The sequence below is a fragment of the Cajanus cajan genome, chromosome 3 (assembly GCF_000230855.2).
Source record: "Cajanus cajan strain Asha chromosome 3, NIPB_CcT2T_4, whole genome shotgun sequence".
Classification (NCBI taxonomy): domain Eukaryota; kingdom Viridiplantae; phylum Streptophyta; class Magnoliopsida; order Fabales; family Fabaceae; genus Cajanus; species Cajanus cajan.
The window spans coordinates 74,277,577-74,295,249 of NC_138519.1; positions in this window are offsets into that span (position 1 = coordinate 74,277,577).

Below are 17,673 nucleotides of genomic sequence, written 5' to 3' on the forward strand. Positions count from 1 at the left end.
ATACTCAGCAAGAGGGTGGAGAAATGCTCCAAATGTGTGGAAGGACGAGCCAATGACGTCCTATTTATAGGATTGAGGCGCAGTACGGCCTAAGGAGTCAATACGGCCTGTACTGAGTTTTTGAACTACAATACGGTCGTACTGAATTCGGTACGGCCATACTGAAGTTCAAAAACTTCAGTACGGCCGTATTGATTTTATTATGGCCGTATTGTAGTTCAAATGGCTCAATACGGCCGTACTGAACCTCTAGGAGGGCGTATTGAGCTCCAATCCTCACATACCCTTATTCTAAGCTACTCTAAGACTTCTAGACCTACAAAGAATCATCCTAGGGTCTTCCAGGAGTCCTTCTGGCTGACTTTCCTTCGGTCTTCGAGAGTCTTTGAATCTTATTTCTGACCCGGACAATTTTAGAGGTCTACAGCTGCCCCCCCTTTACTTAGTCGAACGGCTTTTTTGGTGTACCGGTTGACAAGTAAAGGAGTTGACCCAATTGTCCGGGGAGTAAGTCATCCTTCCGACTTGTAGTGTCTTCAGGTGGGAAAATTGTTGAGTAGCCTCTCTAGGTTGAGTTTGCCCTCTCCAGGGTGAGTATTAGTCGTCGCCTCTCCAGGCTCGTGCATACCTTGGTGTTTCTGACGACCTCGGTAGCGTGAGTATTAGTCGTCGCCTCTCCAGGCTCGTGCATACCAGCGTGTTTCTGACAACGTTGGTAGCGTGAGTTTGCCCTCTCCAGGGTCTGCATGCCTCCGTGTTTCTGACGACGTTGGCAGCTGCATACCTCCGTGTTTCTGATGACGTCGGTAGCTGAGTATTAGTCGTCGCCTCTCCAGGCTCGTGCGTACCTCAGTGTTTCTGATCACCTTGGCAGCTTGAGTTTGCCCTCTCCAGGGTCTGCGGTTTGCCCTCCCCAGGGTTGCATACCTTCGTGCTTCTGGTCACTTTGGTAGCGTGAATTTGCCCTCTCTAGGGATTTGTGATGATTTTGTCTCCACAGTCCACGATGCTTCTTCGACGGTTGTTTTTGATTTTAGTGCCGCTGAGGGCTGGATAACGCAGGGATCCGTCTAGGGGATGTGCAGTTACTCAAAGGTTCTTGTGTCCCAACTTTCCATTACGTAGTTGGTGCCTACTGGGGAAATTCTGATTCCTTGGGGATGCGGACACAAAGATGCTCTTTCTGAGGTGAGCGATGCCTTATGATTGGCTGACGTCCTTTCGACGTTGGTGGAGTATCCCGATTATCCTTATTCGGGTGACTTTTTAATTTTCTGGTTTTGTTGCCTCTGCGTAGGCTGTTATCCGCTGGGGGATTCTGTCGTATTGATCTTGATTGGCCTCTTCTGTTAGGCGGATTATCTTGACGTTCGGTGTTTGGCTGAATACCGAATTCCGCTTGGGGAATGATTATTGATCTTTTCGGATTTTCTCTTTTTGAAGGAGTGCCTCTGAGTAGGCGAATGGGGATTGAGGATCTTATGTATCCCAGAGTATTATTTAGAAAGCCTCTTCAGGCTTAGCTTCACTCGTCGCTCGAGTTGGAAAGCTATCTTCCACTGAGGAAGTCTAAGTCCTTTGACTCGGATATTTAGTTTGGATGATCATGCTTCCATTGGGGAATCTTGCTGATCTTGCTCTGATAGCTTTTACTGGGAATTCGGCCCGAGAGTGCAAGCTGAGATGTCTCTGGGGAGTATTATTTCGGTAAGCCTCTCCAGGCTCAATTATTCTGTACGATTGTTGGATTTTCTGAATTTTTGCCTTTTTTGTCGATTTCGGCTTTTTTCGGCTTTTTCTGTACAAAAATTAAAGTGCTAAAGAATTTTGAACTCGAAAGTGGAAAATTTCATTAATCAAACGGAATGAAATTTGTACAATGATGATAAAAAGAGTGGGGCACAGCCCGATCAATCAAAATAAACAAAAAGCAGGAAAACACAGCAAATGGCCGGTCTTCATTCCTCTGCCGACGGATCCTGTGGAGGGTCTGGGAAGCGACGATGCAGCTAGACTGATAGGTTGTCAAAATCCTATCTCAGGGCGTCAATGCTGTGCTGCGCAGTGTCGAATCGGGCGTCGATGCTCTGCTGCAACGCGTCGAAACGAGCATCAAAGTAGGCCCTGTCTTGCTGCGAGGTGTCGGCCTCTGTCTGCGAGTCCCCTTCACCCGGGAGCTCGATGTTCTCGAAAAGCTCACTGAAGGTGTCGTGGGTGGTCGCACGTACATATTGCCTCCCTGCCTTAGCAATGATCTTCATATTGAGCAGGGTGGCAGCATTGATAGGCTTGGGCGCCAACTCCCCCGCATCTACACCATCAGGGCACCCCCAAGTCTCGGCGAGTCGTGAAAGAAGCGTAGAGACCAAAATGTATCCTCGCCGAGCGTCGCTGCCCTCTCTTGCCCCCAGATTCTTTATATGCTCGAGAAAAAAGAATCTGGGGTTGGCCTTATGCCCGGTGACCATGCAGTAAAGAGCTAGCAGATCCTGCCGCGTTACTGACTCTGGACTCTTCAGTCTGGCGTGGATAGAGCCGGTGATCAGCTTGTGGCAAATCCGGAGTGCAGTCGGGAGCCGGGTACCCTTTACTCCAGCGTGATAATCCATCTGACCCGTGACCTCTCTCCACATCTCGGTCGGGGTCAGATTATCAGGGCACTCACAGACGGCGTCCCGATATTCCAACTGATCGGCTCGCCGAAAGAAACCAGCCTGGACGTTGAATTCATCCAGTGTCAGGGAGCGGTATCCTTCCTTCATCCAGAAGTCTACAGAGTAGACCGTTGCGTCGTAACTGTTCATCGACTCTGTGACACCGACGGTAGCTAGAAATTCCTTTGTCGCGGTCGGATAGATCTTAGGGTGGAGATCAAGGAGGAACCCCCATCCTATGGCATCGATGTAGCCTCTGACCTCATATTCCCATTCCATTGCCCGAAGGATGTTGAAGTCGAGCACCCTCGACGGTTGGAAGACGAATGACTCGAGGAAATCCAACCTCTCTTGGTGCCGCGCGGTCATTTTAAGTTGCGCAGGGACCCTCTGCCTCTTCCTTGAAGACTCGGCCATTTTTCGGAATCGGAGAGATCTCAAACACACTCACAGATAAAGTATGCAGAGGAATGAAGATGTTGTGATGAATGAGAGGAGGAGGGACGTATTTATAGAAAAAATTAGGCCAGTACGGCCCGTACTGAATTCAGTACGGCCGTACTGACCTTACTGTTGATGTACAAAAGAATGGACCAATACGGGTAGTATTGAATTCAATACGCCCGTATTGGTGTGGACGTTATGGCCAATACGGCCGTATTCATTTCAGTACGCCCGTATTGAGCTGAAAATGTGTTCATGACCCTAATTTTAGTACGGGCGTACTGAACATGGTACGGGCGCATTGTTTTTTCTGAAGTTTATATATTTTTTTTCTCTCTCTTTTTTTTTTTTTTTTTGGAAATAAACAGAGAATAAGTGATCTTCCAGTACACCTATCATCTGTATGCATGTATGCAGTATGATGCACCTAATTCTATTTGATTTATTTTTCAAAAGAATTAACCGATGCGTTTCTTTGCTTGGATTTTGCCATTCATTTAGACGGGCTGTGCGCTGCCGATTTCTGTAACTGAGGAATGATGCGTGTTATATCGAGATTGGTGTCATCAACCCAGTGATCCTTCCCTTCCTTTAGAAGACGTATCAACCCTCCTATTGACCACTATATCTCCATGTTTCCACTAGATTATTCTAAAATCGTTTGGGACAAGAGAAAAGAAAGGAAAGATATTTTTGTTCAAAAGTTTGTGTTTTAGAGGGGATTATTATTGTTTTGAAAACGGTTTTTGTAAGAATGGCTGGCCAAGGTAGGCTCATGTGTTTAGGCTTGTTTGATTAAACACTTATGAAGTTAAGAAAGTCTTGTTATTGACGTTGTGATTCGACAACTTAGATAGTTTCCCTTGAACCTTTCTTTTTGAATTCAGCTCATGGTACCATCATGGATTTCTTTTGCTTTTTGATTGTCCTTATTTTTGCCTAAAACACCCCTTTGTGGCGTCTCAGCGGACCTTTGTTTTTGTTCATTTTTGCAACCCTAATTTTTGCCTAGGTCACCCTTTCGTGGGATTCCTAGCGGGTTCTTTGCTCTTATTTTTGCGCAGCCCCCTTTTTGGGTTTCCTGCCGAGCTTTTTTTTTGTTTTTAGGATTTTGTACTTAAATGATTTCTTTTTTATCCATGATGGCACTTGTCGAGGCCAAGGAAAGGTGCTTCAAGTTGTCGCACACACTTCCACATAAAAATGATGCGGGTTTATTGTTATTAAGACGATTTTAACCTCATTCATGCTTATTCAAACAGGGTTAAAAATAATGTGGTCTAGAAATTTATTGCAAGCAAGAAAAGAAGCAATAAGAACTAATAAAGAACGATTTTATTATAATTCTAGCGGAAACATGTGTCCTATCGAGGCTCGGGGGTCGGGCTATCCCCGAGGAGTGATCTCTAACAGTCATCAGGTCTATATATCCCTATCGGAAGAAGAAGAGCACTTGATGACAACGACCGGCCTTGACGCTTGTGAACCGACCTTCCTAAAGATCTGGCTTAAAGAACGTCGAGAAGGATCTTGGTTCCTCTTCGTCCTTTGATCTTTATTAGGGTTGTATCCTAACCCTTGTTTCCCCGGATTATCCTTAATAATGGGTAGCTCGGAAATTCCTTGGGAATCCTTGCCAAGTCCTTGTCCAGGCAAGTATTCGTTCTTGGTGAGCATGTAGGCTACCTTCTTCATTTCTCGGGGAAACGTTTCGACATTGGCAATCTCCAATGCTTGGAAGGCGGTCTCTAGAGCTTCCTCTGCTGCATCCACGTAAGGTATGGCAGATGGCTTGCTGATGAGTATGTCATCTTCGGCTTGTACGGTCACGAGCTTGTCACCCACTATGAATTTGAATTTCTGGTGGAGCGTAGAGGGAACAGCTTTCGCATCATGAATCCAGGGTCGGCCGAGGAGACAGCTGTACGCGGGAGTAATGTCCATCACTTGAAATTCGACATTAAAGATGGTGGGTCCAATTTGGATTGGGAGATTGATTTCTCCCACCACTTCTCTTTTAGAACCGTTGAAAGCTCGGACAATCATGTTGCTCGGGCGCATTTGGATTCCCTTGATTGCCACTTGATCAAACGTTCTTTTTGGCATCACATTCAAGGAAGATCCATTATCCACCAAGACTTTAGCGATGTCATATTCCTTGCACTTTACAGAGATGTGCAAGGGCTTGTTGTGATTCGGTCCCTCAGCGGGGATTTCTTCATCGGTGAAAGTGAGGTGATCATTAGCCTTGATATGACTAACAATCCCCTCAAACTTGTCTTGGGAGATAGTGTGCGACACGTACGCCTCATTCAAGACTTTCAACAGAGCTTGCCGATGCGGTTCGGAGCTTAGGATCAACGACAACAGAGTAATCTTTGTTGGCGTCCTATGAAGTTGATCCACGATGGAATACTCGCTCTGTCGGATATATTTTAACAGCTCGTCAGTCTCCTCCTCGGATTCTTTATTTTCCTCGGTTTTCTCTTTTTCTTTTTCCTTTCCTTTATTCTTGGGAGCTTTATCATGAAGATCTTCGGGAGTGTAGATCCTGCCACTCCTAGTCATGCCCCCAAGTCCAGCAATGTTAGAGATATCGCTGACGGCAGAAGAATAGATGTCGTATATCCATGGCACAGCCTTATTCGATTCGTAGGGAAAAGGTCTTGGAGCAGTGATCTTCAACGGTGTCGGACCTTCCCCTTTATTCGTCTTGATTACCAACAACGGAGTTGATGTGCGTTCGCTTGGCGCGGTTGTTGGCTTACACTTAATAACAAACGGCGTGCGATCCATTCTGAACATACGCATCGATTAATCCTTTCTTTTTATTAATGTTATTAATGAATTACTAGGAGAGATGTATGCAAATGAATGACTATGAAATGCAAAGGCAATTGAAAGATTTCATAGATCTCAAAAATTCGATTTATTAATCAAAGAAAGTGTACAACTCATTATACAATGCTTCGAAGCAAATTTTTACAAAATGAGAAAAGCCAATAGAAACCCACAGGCGGGTTCATGTTTCTTCTCCATTCAACTTCGGCTTCCTCTACATGACGGGCCATTGCTTCGGCTTGCGTATGGACCGCTTGGCTCATATTATTACTAATCTTTTGAGCGTCCTTCGCCTTTTGAATATAGTAGTTGATCATGACTTGCAGCTCATTAAGCTCGTTTTCGGCTCGATCCTTCTCCTCTTGGAGCTTAGCCATATGTGTTAATCCTTCCCTTTCCTTCTTGCGAAAATCGGAAAGGCTTGCGGTTTGTTGTTGAGCAACTTCCCGCCATTGCTGCGCATCGGATCGAGTCAAGAGTAGATCATCTTGCATATCCTTGATCAACTGTGCCTGCCTTGCGTACTCGGCTTCAAGGCGTGCTATCTTTGCGTCGACATCTCGGAGTTGACTACTCGGTTCGACCTTTGGCATTTTGGATGCCCGAATAGCCTTCTCATTAAGGTTAGCACACTCGTCCTTGAGCCGCTCTATCTCATGGTCTTTTTTCTTGCACTGCCTTTGTAGACCGTAAATGGCGAAACTGGATTCTTCGTTTTTCTCCTCAAGAACTCTCATCTGAGCTCCCATGATTTCCAGCTTCTTGGTCAAAGCATCGACTTGTTCTTGCAGCAACCTCCTTGTAACTGTGGTTGCGCAAGAGGTGGATGGTTGGGGCACTCCCCTCTCGCTCCTCCAAGTCTCATAGTCGGTGGAGACGGATACCCGAGGCTTTCCAAGCTCTCGATCTCCCTCGTAGATTGGTCTCTCCCACGCTCTAACGACAGCGTGCATGTCCCTTTGATGCTCAGAATCAAAGGAGAAACACAATCCTCCAAGCTCCTCTTTAGTAGGAACAATTTGAGTCCTCATAAGTTGCCTCATAACCAATCTAGGTGAATAAGCTATGCAACCTCTGAGGCCCATCAAAGGTACGCTTGGGTAACTGCCGCATCTCATCAATACGTTGCTCGGACGGAACCAAGGACAAACCCATGTGAAGTGCTCAATGCTCCACTGTTCCATCTCTTCCTTCCATTCGGAAGCATAACGGCGGCATACGGGGATCTTCGAAAAGCTCCTCAACGGATCGGGCAAAGTCCCCATGTGACTAGAGGCGTAGAAGTGTGTGATGCTCCACACATATAACAAGGAGGTGCAGCATCGGATAATCTTCCCTTGCTTCTGTTGAGATATGTTGACAGAAAGCAAGGTGTCGGCAAGAATGGCAGGCACGGGACTCTTCATGTGCACGTCCCATGCAAAGAAAGCATCCATAGCGGCATGGTCCACTGTGTTAGCGTGAAAGGGGAATAGGACTGTCCCAAACACGGCTAACGCTAGAGTCTTGTTGAAAGCTAACCAATCTCCCTCACCAGCTAAGGAAGAAAGGTGATCCTCAATCCTAGCGAGCTTCCAACCTTTGATACCGCCGTTCCCCACTAAGGCAGATGATCGTGATGGTAGTTTGACTTGAGTAGCGACCCTCTCCACGGCCACATAATTACCATGAAAAACATAGACCTCTGCTGATTTGGGCCATCGCAGCATGAGCTCGTACTCCTCGAGAGTAGGAACTAAGTCAAACTGAGGGAACTCGAAGCAATGCAGATCGAGACTCCAAAAGTGAACCAATGCTCTCAGAAAGGCCGGATCCACACATATCTTCATCAAATCGAGGACTCGTCCATATGATTTCTCGAACTCAACACGAGCCTCATGTGGCATCAAAGAACAGAGGTGGTCCAACCTCTCGGCACGATATAACAAGAAGTCCACTTTCTTCAACTGCCCTTGCACTCCCCTAGATCCCTCCATGATCTTCGATAAGAATGCATGATATGAGATGATGACGTTGAATATGCATGCATTGTGTTTATTCAACTAAGCATTATCATGTTTTCAGGATGCTCCTAAGATGATGCATGATATTGCTTGGTTTGGATAAATAACTTTTTTTTGGTATTTTATTTTTTGGGTGAAAAGGGAAACTACCTACATGAATGTGATGAGGGTAGATGTCAACACCATGTAATGGAAGATTCTTATTCCTATTTATTCTTATTCTAAAAGGGGAATGTTGTATGTTTAAAGAATGCAATGTGTGCTCAAACAATGTCACATAAACCTATACACAAACAATTCATTCATCCACGAACAGTCACGAGCGAATCACGAGGTAGGGGTATCCTGCAGACAAGTGCATATTCAAGGAGGTTCTAACTTTTCTCACCGGTCTAAGGCCCCCAAGGTGCCCCCATTATAGGGACCCAATCCCTCTCATCGTAAGTCGATGGAAAGCTCCAACGCACTGTCGGACTTGAGTTCATGGTTTTCACCTTGAGTGATGCTTTCCGACAACGGTCTACGGGCACCTATAGACCCATTCGACAACCGGCCGTACTAACATCCACTCCCTATGGCTTTCCACTCATGCCCCCGGGTATAGAGGGAACTGTTGTGTGCAAAGGTTCGTGTGCAGTTTATATTTCAAACAATTGCGAAAATTTAAAGAATCTTATTTATAAACTGATAATAAACTTAAACTATTCAAATATCTTATCAAACATACAATAAAAATAGATATATGATGTTTCCAATAATAACAAAATTTATATTTAAAAATAATAGTAATTGTTATAATTTAAATAAAATATAATTTAATTTATTCTATGGTAATTCTAATAGTTTCGTCTTGTTCGATAATGGTCCTCTACTAGCTAGGGGCAATGATATTTCCAATATTATTTTATTATTTTATTCTCATTTCATTTCTCACTCATCTGCATGAAATGAACCAGATAACTCCATTTATTAAAGAGATGCTGGAGAAATACATATTTTAATTAAATTTATTTTATTGTATGTTTGATAAGATATTTGAATAGTTTAAGTTTATTATCAGTTTATAAATAAATTTGATTAAAATAATAACAAAATAGATATATGATGTTTCCAATAGTTTCCAATAATAACAAAATAGATATATGATGTTTCCAATAATAACAAAATTTATATTTAAAAATAATAGTAATTGTTATAATTTAAATAAAATATAATTTAATTTATTCTATGGTAATTCTAATAGTTTCGTCTTGTTCGATAATGGTCCTCTACTAGCTAGGGGCAATGATATTTCCAATATTCATTGGTACACCAGTATGGACTACTTCTCTGCTATATTATTTTATTCTCATTTCATCTCTCACTCATCTGCATGAAATGAACCAGATAACTCCATTTATTAAAGAGATGCTGGAGAAATACATATTTTAATTAAATTTATTTTATTGTATGTTTGATAAGATATTTGAATAGTTTAAGTTTGTTATCAGTTTATAAATAAATTTGATTAAAATAATAACTTCTTTAGCATGAGAGCTTATTTTAAAATTAAGTTTGTAACTTAATTGATTGATGTAGTTTATATCTAAGAGTTCTTAGATTTTTTTTTTAATTCTCGTTAACTTACTTAAATTAATTTTAACCTTTTTTAATTTAAAAGCTATTATTTTCATATGTTATTCTTTCACTATTATTATTAAATAAGTAAGATATGTTATTTTACATTAATCAAATAGTTTATCAATTAATTTTATCAAATATTTTTAATTTAATCAATTAATTTATAAATTTGTAACTCTTTACCCCTAACTTATATAAATTTTTAATTTATAATATATGTTATCATTTTCGAATTAAGACTTATTTTATATTGTAAAGAAATTTATTTGATCAAAATGTTAGTTTGGACACATAAATTTACTTGCACGTGTTATGTCAGTTTAACTAATAGCTAAATAGTGTGGAGTTTTTAATATACAACCATATTAATTAATTATTATTTTTATTATTATAATAATTTTATAAACTTAAAAATAATTATCCTTTACAAATATACATGTTATTAAAAAAAAAAACAAGGATTTATGTTATAACTTTATACATCCCTTCTCATTTCTTGCACCCTATTGAAAGAAAAATAAACAAATAAAAAGGAGCATTGGTGTGAAGGGTTAGTATAGAACGATAATTGGATAGATACAGAATCATAGGAATTGGGAAACCGACTGTGCAAGCATGGATAACGTTGTGCCTGTTCCTTTTTGTGATGGCTACTCATTCATTGTATATATTCTAAGAAAAATCATACAGCTTCCGAATTCTTTGTTTCGAAAAACATTCCGATATATTAAAATATTAATTTAAATTATAAAATATTAAATTAAATAATTATTTTATAATAAATTTATTAAAAAATGTTAATATTTTAACTTTCAGATGATGATTCGGAAGAAGGATTCGGAAGATATATCTTCACTCATATTATAAATATAAATATAAATATTTAGGATTTAGTGTAAAAATTTCATACGGTCAAGTTGGTTTCGTCGGTGTAATTTACACAAGTCAAATATTTAGATTAAATTAGTCTCGATACTTATTTATACTTTTAACCGTCAACTTTTTTCTAACTTGATTTATTTTAGACTATTAGATTAAATTGGCTGGATTAAAAAATATATTTTTTAAAAATCAAATTTATTTTTTGAGTAAAAAATAAAAATCATAATAATAATTAATTAATATTATATATTATTGTAAAATATTTAGTTATTTTTGTGTAGTCATGAAACACCTATCACTATAAGTTATATCATAAAGAAAAGAAAATTTCTTATAAAATAAAGTGATATCTTATAATTTTGTGGTTTGAGTGGTGAATGTGAGTCATTATCATTATTTTGTAAACACAAGTACGAACGTGACTGTTTTGTTGTCTTCCTTAACAAACGAAACAAAGATGATGAGTCATAGAGTCAAACCATCAAGGGGGTAATGAGAGTGACAAAACTCTCACATCTGTTAATCATAACTCTAAGTTTGTAACCACAACTTTATAAACAAATATAAAAAAGTGAAAGACTATTATTATTGTAGTATTATTATATTTTATCCTATTATTTATATAACACAATACAAATTAATGTTAATTTAGATTATTTCAATTATTAGTTTAACGTGTCAGTCTGTAAGGTTGTAGGTCAGTCTGACTTGAACCAATTTCTCATGTCAGACTTAGCAGGCAAAGGCAAAATGACTTACCTTAAGAATAAGTTTGCTTAGACTTACTCTACTCAATAATTCATGTTTTACATCAAATTTCAACCGCTAAATTAAAATTTTTTAATATATAAATCAAGTCTGCAAAATTTTAAATTTTAAAAATTATTTGATATTTTGTTTCAATAATTCAAATTAACATATAAAATATTTTTATGATTATTTATCAATTTGAATTAACGAAATAGGATATCAAATGGTTTTCAAACTTTAAAAAATGGTTAATTTTATCTATACATTAACAATTTTTAATTTAACATTGTATAATTAAAATTTAATGTAAAATATGAATTATTGAATGAATAAATTTAAGTATACTTACTCTTGTTAAATTTCTCCTTAAATATATATTGACACATACACCAGAGATGATACCTCCAAGTCTACTAAACATGAAATTAATGACATATTGTAGATTCTCAAACTAAACATTATTATCCACTTAATATATGATCTAGCTTCTCAATTTTTTAAAAATATATTAGGTTCTTAAATTTTAAAAATTCATAATTTTTTTTGCTCAAATAAATTTCATAATTGAGTTATTTGTCTTTTATATTTTTTCTAAATGAGTCTATATGATTAATTATGATAAAATTAAATAGTTACGAAAGTTATAATTTGTGCAATTTTGTTGAGTTACAAAAAATTGTAAAAATTTTAAGGACTTAATTACAAGTTCTTTATTATTTTTTTAAAAAAAATTAAGAACCTAATAATGTATTAAGTTTATATTTATTTATAAATGTGTCAGTATCTAAAAAATTTAAATCATAAAATTATTTCAAAAAAATAATATTTTTACATATAGCAATTTATTTAATAATTTAACATTTTCATAAATTAGAAAAAAAAATCAAATAAAATATTAAATTTAATTATGTACATTTAGTAATCAATTCGTATTAATGACTATTATATGAATATTTTATATTTTTTATTATCATGTGCTTATTTGTCAAACAAATTCATTATGAAATAATGGAAAACATATATATCATCTCATAAAAACAAAAGATACATCATAAAGTAAAAAAAAAAAAAAAAAAAAAATAAATGCATAGGTTTATACTCATTCATGAGATACATTCTACGATTCGTGCTTTTGTACTAATTTACAATATAAATGTTCTTCCCTTACCTTATGTTGAAGTGATATTTGCATGTTTTTGCAAATGTTCGATTTCTTTTTCATTCTTTTATGATAGGATTTAGAACAGATATTTGATTTTAATTGGGTTAGGCGAATTCGGATCAAACACGGTGATGAATCCAAATTGATTCAACTAAAAAATGGAATCAATTCGACTGATTTTGAGTCAGTTCAGATTTAAATATGCAAAATTTGAAGGCATGTATATCGAGACTTATAAATTGAATATGAAAGTGAATTAAACACTTATCTATGATTATTTTCTTTTTTAATAATGTTTAGTTTTCAATCAATTTGTTTCGCATTCAAAATTTCAACTCCTAACTTTTTCTTCTTTTTTTTTCTCCTCATTTTTTCAGTTGATCCAATGTTTTTATTTAGTGTACCACAATATTATTCATTTCATTGTTGGCCATTTAATTTTAAAGTTTTCTCACTTATTTGTTCTTATTTTAAGGTGTTTTTTTTTTTTTGTTGGCAAAGAAGATTATATAAGAAAGAGGATAACATGTGCAAAGGATACCCAACCCTTACATAGTCATGTAAGAGTTAATGTAAAAATAAAAAAAATAATAAAAAAAGACCTCAACTAGAACCATAATATTCTCTTCCACCACACATAAATTCACCCCGCATAAAAAATCAAAGCATGCAAAAAAAGAACATAAGAAACCAGAGTCAACGAATAAAGCACTGCAACATCCTAATATACTCCGATACCACCTCGTAGAAACCAAAACTTGCATTATGCCAAATGTATTGTTTTACTTATCCAATTTGATCATATCATTTTTGTAGCTTGCAGGATGCGTCAAAATTCAAGTTGATGAGTGTGATTTAGGAGACACAACCCTAGATGTAGGAACCACTGGTTAAAGGAACACTACATAAGAGGTGATGATTTATTTTCAGCCAACTTCATGCCATGAAGAGAATGTCTTTTGCCATATTGTTGTTGTCAAAGTGAATTCCTCTAAAGAGACCTTTATTTCTACAGTTCCAAATGCACCATGATGTAGCACATCATACCACCTCCACTTCTCGGAATCTATTTTTGAACCCAAGACATTAGAAATCTGATTAAAGTGTTGTATCGAGCATTGAGGCAAGGCTGCATATTTTAATCCATACAAATAGTTTTTTCACACGTAGTGATCAATCACATTACATGTAAAAGGGATATGAGACAGAGATTCTATTTGAGAGTGAAAAAATGAGCATAACATTTCCTCTAAGCTAAACTCCACATTCGTCCTTGTTAAATTACTTGTTGTTGGTAACCCATTATGGAAAACCCTCCACAAGAAAACTGTAGCCTTGGGTGGAACTTTGAGTTGGCAAATCTATTCAAAATTCCCATTTACTTGACTTCCAACCTACAAACTAAACTATGTAAAATCCTATATGATGTGCTGATTGAAAAGTATCCAGTGGGATTTGTCAGCCAATGCCAATTGTCTCCTTTACCCTCTTGCAAATTCATAGTTGATAATACTTGTTGGGGAATTTCCTTTTGCTTGTTTTCCCACTTGAACCAAGGTCTACTTTACTTGAGGTCCCATACCCAATTGTCTCCTTCCCAAGATCTCATATTTGCTATACGTTCGTTTTTTCTATTTAGAGGTTAGACACAATCTTGGAACGGTCATTAAACAATCATCTCTTATCCAATTATTCGTCCAAAATCTAATTTGAGCCTCTTTTCGAGTCTCCATTCCAACTGATTATTAAACCATCTTAATCGGTTGTTTCCACCACAAACTTTTAGCAAATCTCTCCACCATATTGAGGAACTATTATTGGTACCCCTACACTAAATTTTTGTCACCCTCCATATTTGAAATCTAGGACTTTTTCTCTATAGACTTTTTGATAGATGGAACATTTTCCACCTCCATTTTGCCATAAGGGCATCATTGAAACAAGTAATGTCTTTAATCCCCGAAACTTCATGACTCTTGGGGAGACATATTTTGTCCCAACTCACTCATGAAATTTTATGTTTTCCTTTTTCACAACCCCACAAAAACCTATTTTGTATACTTAATTACAATCTGTTTAACCACCAATTTAGGCATTTTGTAAAAGGACATAAAGAATAAAAATAACGATGAAAGCACTAAATTAATAAGATAAATTCTTCCCGCCATTAACGACAACTTGTATTTCCACAAATACAATTTTTTTCTTGAACTTACAAATGATTGGTTGTCATGTTATTTCTCTTCTAGGATTAGCTCCAATGGGAATTCTCAAATATGTAAAAAAATAGCTTAAACAATTTGCAGTTCAATAAAAAGGCATAACTCACTAAAGTCTTCCTCTCCACTCCAACCCCGTCGAACCTACTTTTGGCGAAGTTAACCTTGAGTCCTGAAATCAATTCAAAACATATGAGAATACTCTTTATGATGACCACATTGCTAAGTTTCTCCTTTCCTAATAAAATTGTGTCATTCGCATATTGTAGTATGCTAACTTTAACTTGGTTCTTTCCTACTATGAGACCTTCAAACATGTTTTCGGAAATCGTTGTCCTCATCATAACAATAAGATCTTCAACAACAACAATGAATAACAGCGGTGCTATGGGATCATCCTATTTAAAGCCCTTTTGTAACTTAAATTCATATTTGATGGGTTCTCGTTCACTAAGACTTATACATGCCTGATCTCCAAACATGCTTTAATCCAATCTATCCATTTATTACAAAATCCTAGCTTTTCCATCATATAAAATAAGAAATTCCAACATACCAAGTCATAGGCTTTTTTGAAATAAACCTTAAAGATAAGAAAATTCTTCTTATTCCTTTTTGTATCATCTATAACCTCATTTGTTACTAGCACACTATCAAGTTCATTTTTGCCTCCCAATAACGCACTGTGATTAATAACTACTGGTAATACCCTTTTAACCTCTCTGCTTGGTTTTTTGCTGGAATCTTGTGCATGCAACTCATTATAAGTATAGGTCTATAATCACCCAATGGTTGTGTATCATCGACTTTTAGGATGAGAGTAAAAAATGTTGAGTTAGAGTCTCTTGGAAGCTTATCATTTAAATGGAATTCCTTTATGAATCTTATTATATCTCCTTCATAGTCCTAAAAGGCCATTAAAAATTTGAAGTTAAATCCATTTGGGCCTAGGCTCTTTGAGCTGCCACATTCCCAAATAGCTTCCTTAATCTTTGATTCCTCAAATTTTGCTATCAATTTAATATTATCCTTTGCTGGTATATGATTAAAGACTATCTCATCCAACTTAAGCATTTCCCAATCTTGTTCAAATAAATTTTGTTGAAAAATTGTTTTACCTCCTTCTTAACTTCTTTTGGAACTTCCACCCAAGATCCATCAATATATAGGCCTTTGATTGAACTTTTCTTTCTTTTCCAATTTACCATCAGGTGGAAGAATTTAATGTTCAAGTACCTCTTCAACAACTACTTTGATCACGATTTTTGAGATAAGAGGGATTCTTTCCTTATCACCACACTCCAAAAATTTTCCTGTAACTCCTTTCCTAGCTATATTTCTTCCTTCGTCGGCCCTGTTATTTTCTCCTTTTTGTTCAAATTGTTCATTTCTTCTGCAATTTTCTGATGTAGATTGTGCAAGTTTCTAAAGTGATCTTTGTTCCACACTTTTCATTTTTTCTTAAGTTCCTTAAATTTCTCCTTTAATACAAAGCCCCCCAACCATGAATGTCAATATCCCTTCATGTTTGTCCTACAAATCTCTGAAAATCTTTGTCTTGAAACCAAGAATCCAAGGTCCTAAAAGGCTTCAAACCCTAGTCTGCTATATATTGTGTTTTTAAGCAGGATAGGACAATGATTTATTAAGTTTCTATTGAGGATGAATTGAGTACTTTTAGGCCATGCATTTACAAGGTGTTCTTTCCTTGTCGTCCAATGTTCTTTGAGTATCATATTCTCTATCAAAATATTTTGGTCTACCCTCTTATTAGAAGAATATATTAATAATTAATTTTATCTTTTCATCTTAACATTTTAAGATTAAATATTAAGATTTTTTTTATTGTGATTTGTGACTAAATTTAAGAGCTAAGAACCTATTTATTATTAAAATCTTTTCTAAATCTTTTGAAAAAAATATTTATTTAGATTTTTTAATTTTTATGATACATATATATATATATATTTATATTTATATTATATATATATATATATATATATATATATATATATAAAGTAACTTAATATCAAATCTAATCTAATCCAATCTAAATTAATTGAGTTGGTTTTTTTTAAGTTATTTATCCAAAAAAAACTTAAATTCATCTTATACTAACACAATAAATTACACTAACATTCGATTAAAACTATATGATGAATAATATTGAGACATAAACTATCAATTTTTATTCCTATCGCACACACATATCTATATCTATATCTATATATATATCTATATCTATATCTATCTATATCTATCTATATCTCTCCCTCTCTCTTTATTTATATATATATATATATATATATATATATATATATATATATATATATTATTTTGGTTCCTACATTAAATGCTAATGTATTATAATGTCAATTATCTTAGTTTCTTGCGTCAATGATCATGTGATGAGTTAATAAAAGTGTTGAGTGGCACGTAGATTAACACATTGTAAAATTAATATGGACCAAAGAAAATGTTGGCTTTTAAGGAGTGTGTGCGGTGCATAAGAAGTTTTTTCATGCTTAGAAATAATGGAATTATGTTGTTTTAACACTAAGAAATTATGAATTTTAAAAATTATGATTTTCAATGTTTAGTTCATCATAAATATATTTTTTAAATATTTATATTTTTTACTTAATCAAAGGTTTTTATCATAAAAAATTAGCCAATAATAATAATAATGTGATATTGTTATTGTAGTAAATTTATGTTATATAGAAAATATTCGAATATTAATGTCCAAAGTGATAGGACTTTGTCTTAAACTAAAGTAGCTATATAGTCACGGGTAGTTCAAAGTAACAAAAGGATATTAAAGTCTTTAGATCCAAATCCACTCAAATTCCCCCATTTTTGAATGTAAGTATTATGCATGTGGAACCCACCATAAATTCCCTTAAATCCCCTCTCCTTTCACCTCTAGCAAGCACGGATTTTTTTTTATTTTTTATTTTTTGTAAATATACTCCAATCTGTTCGCCTTCTCCCTCCTCCTCTCAAATTCACTTTTACCATGTAGAGGGTAAGAGTACATTAAAAAGAGAGAAAATATATAAAAGTAAAAAATAAATATAATAGAGAAAAAGGTGAAA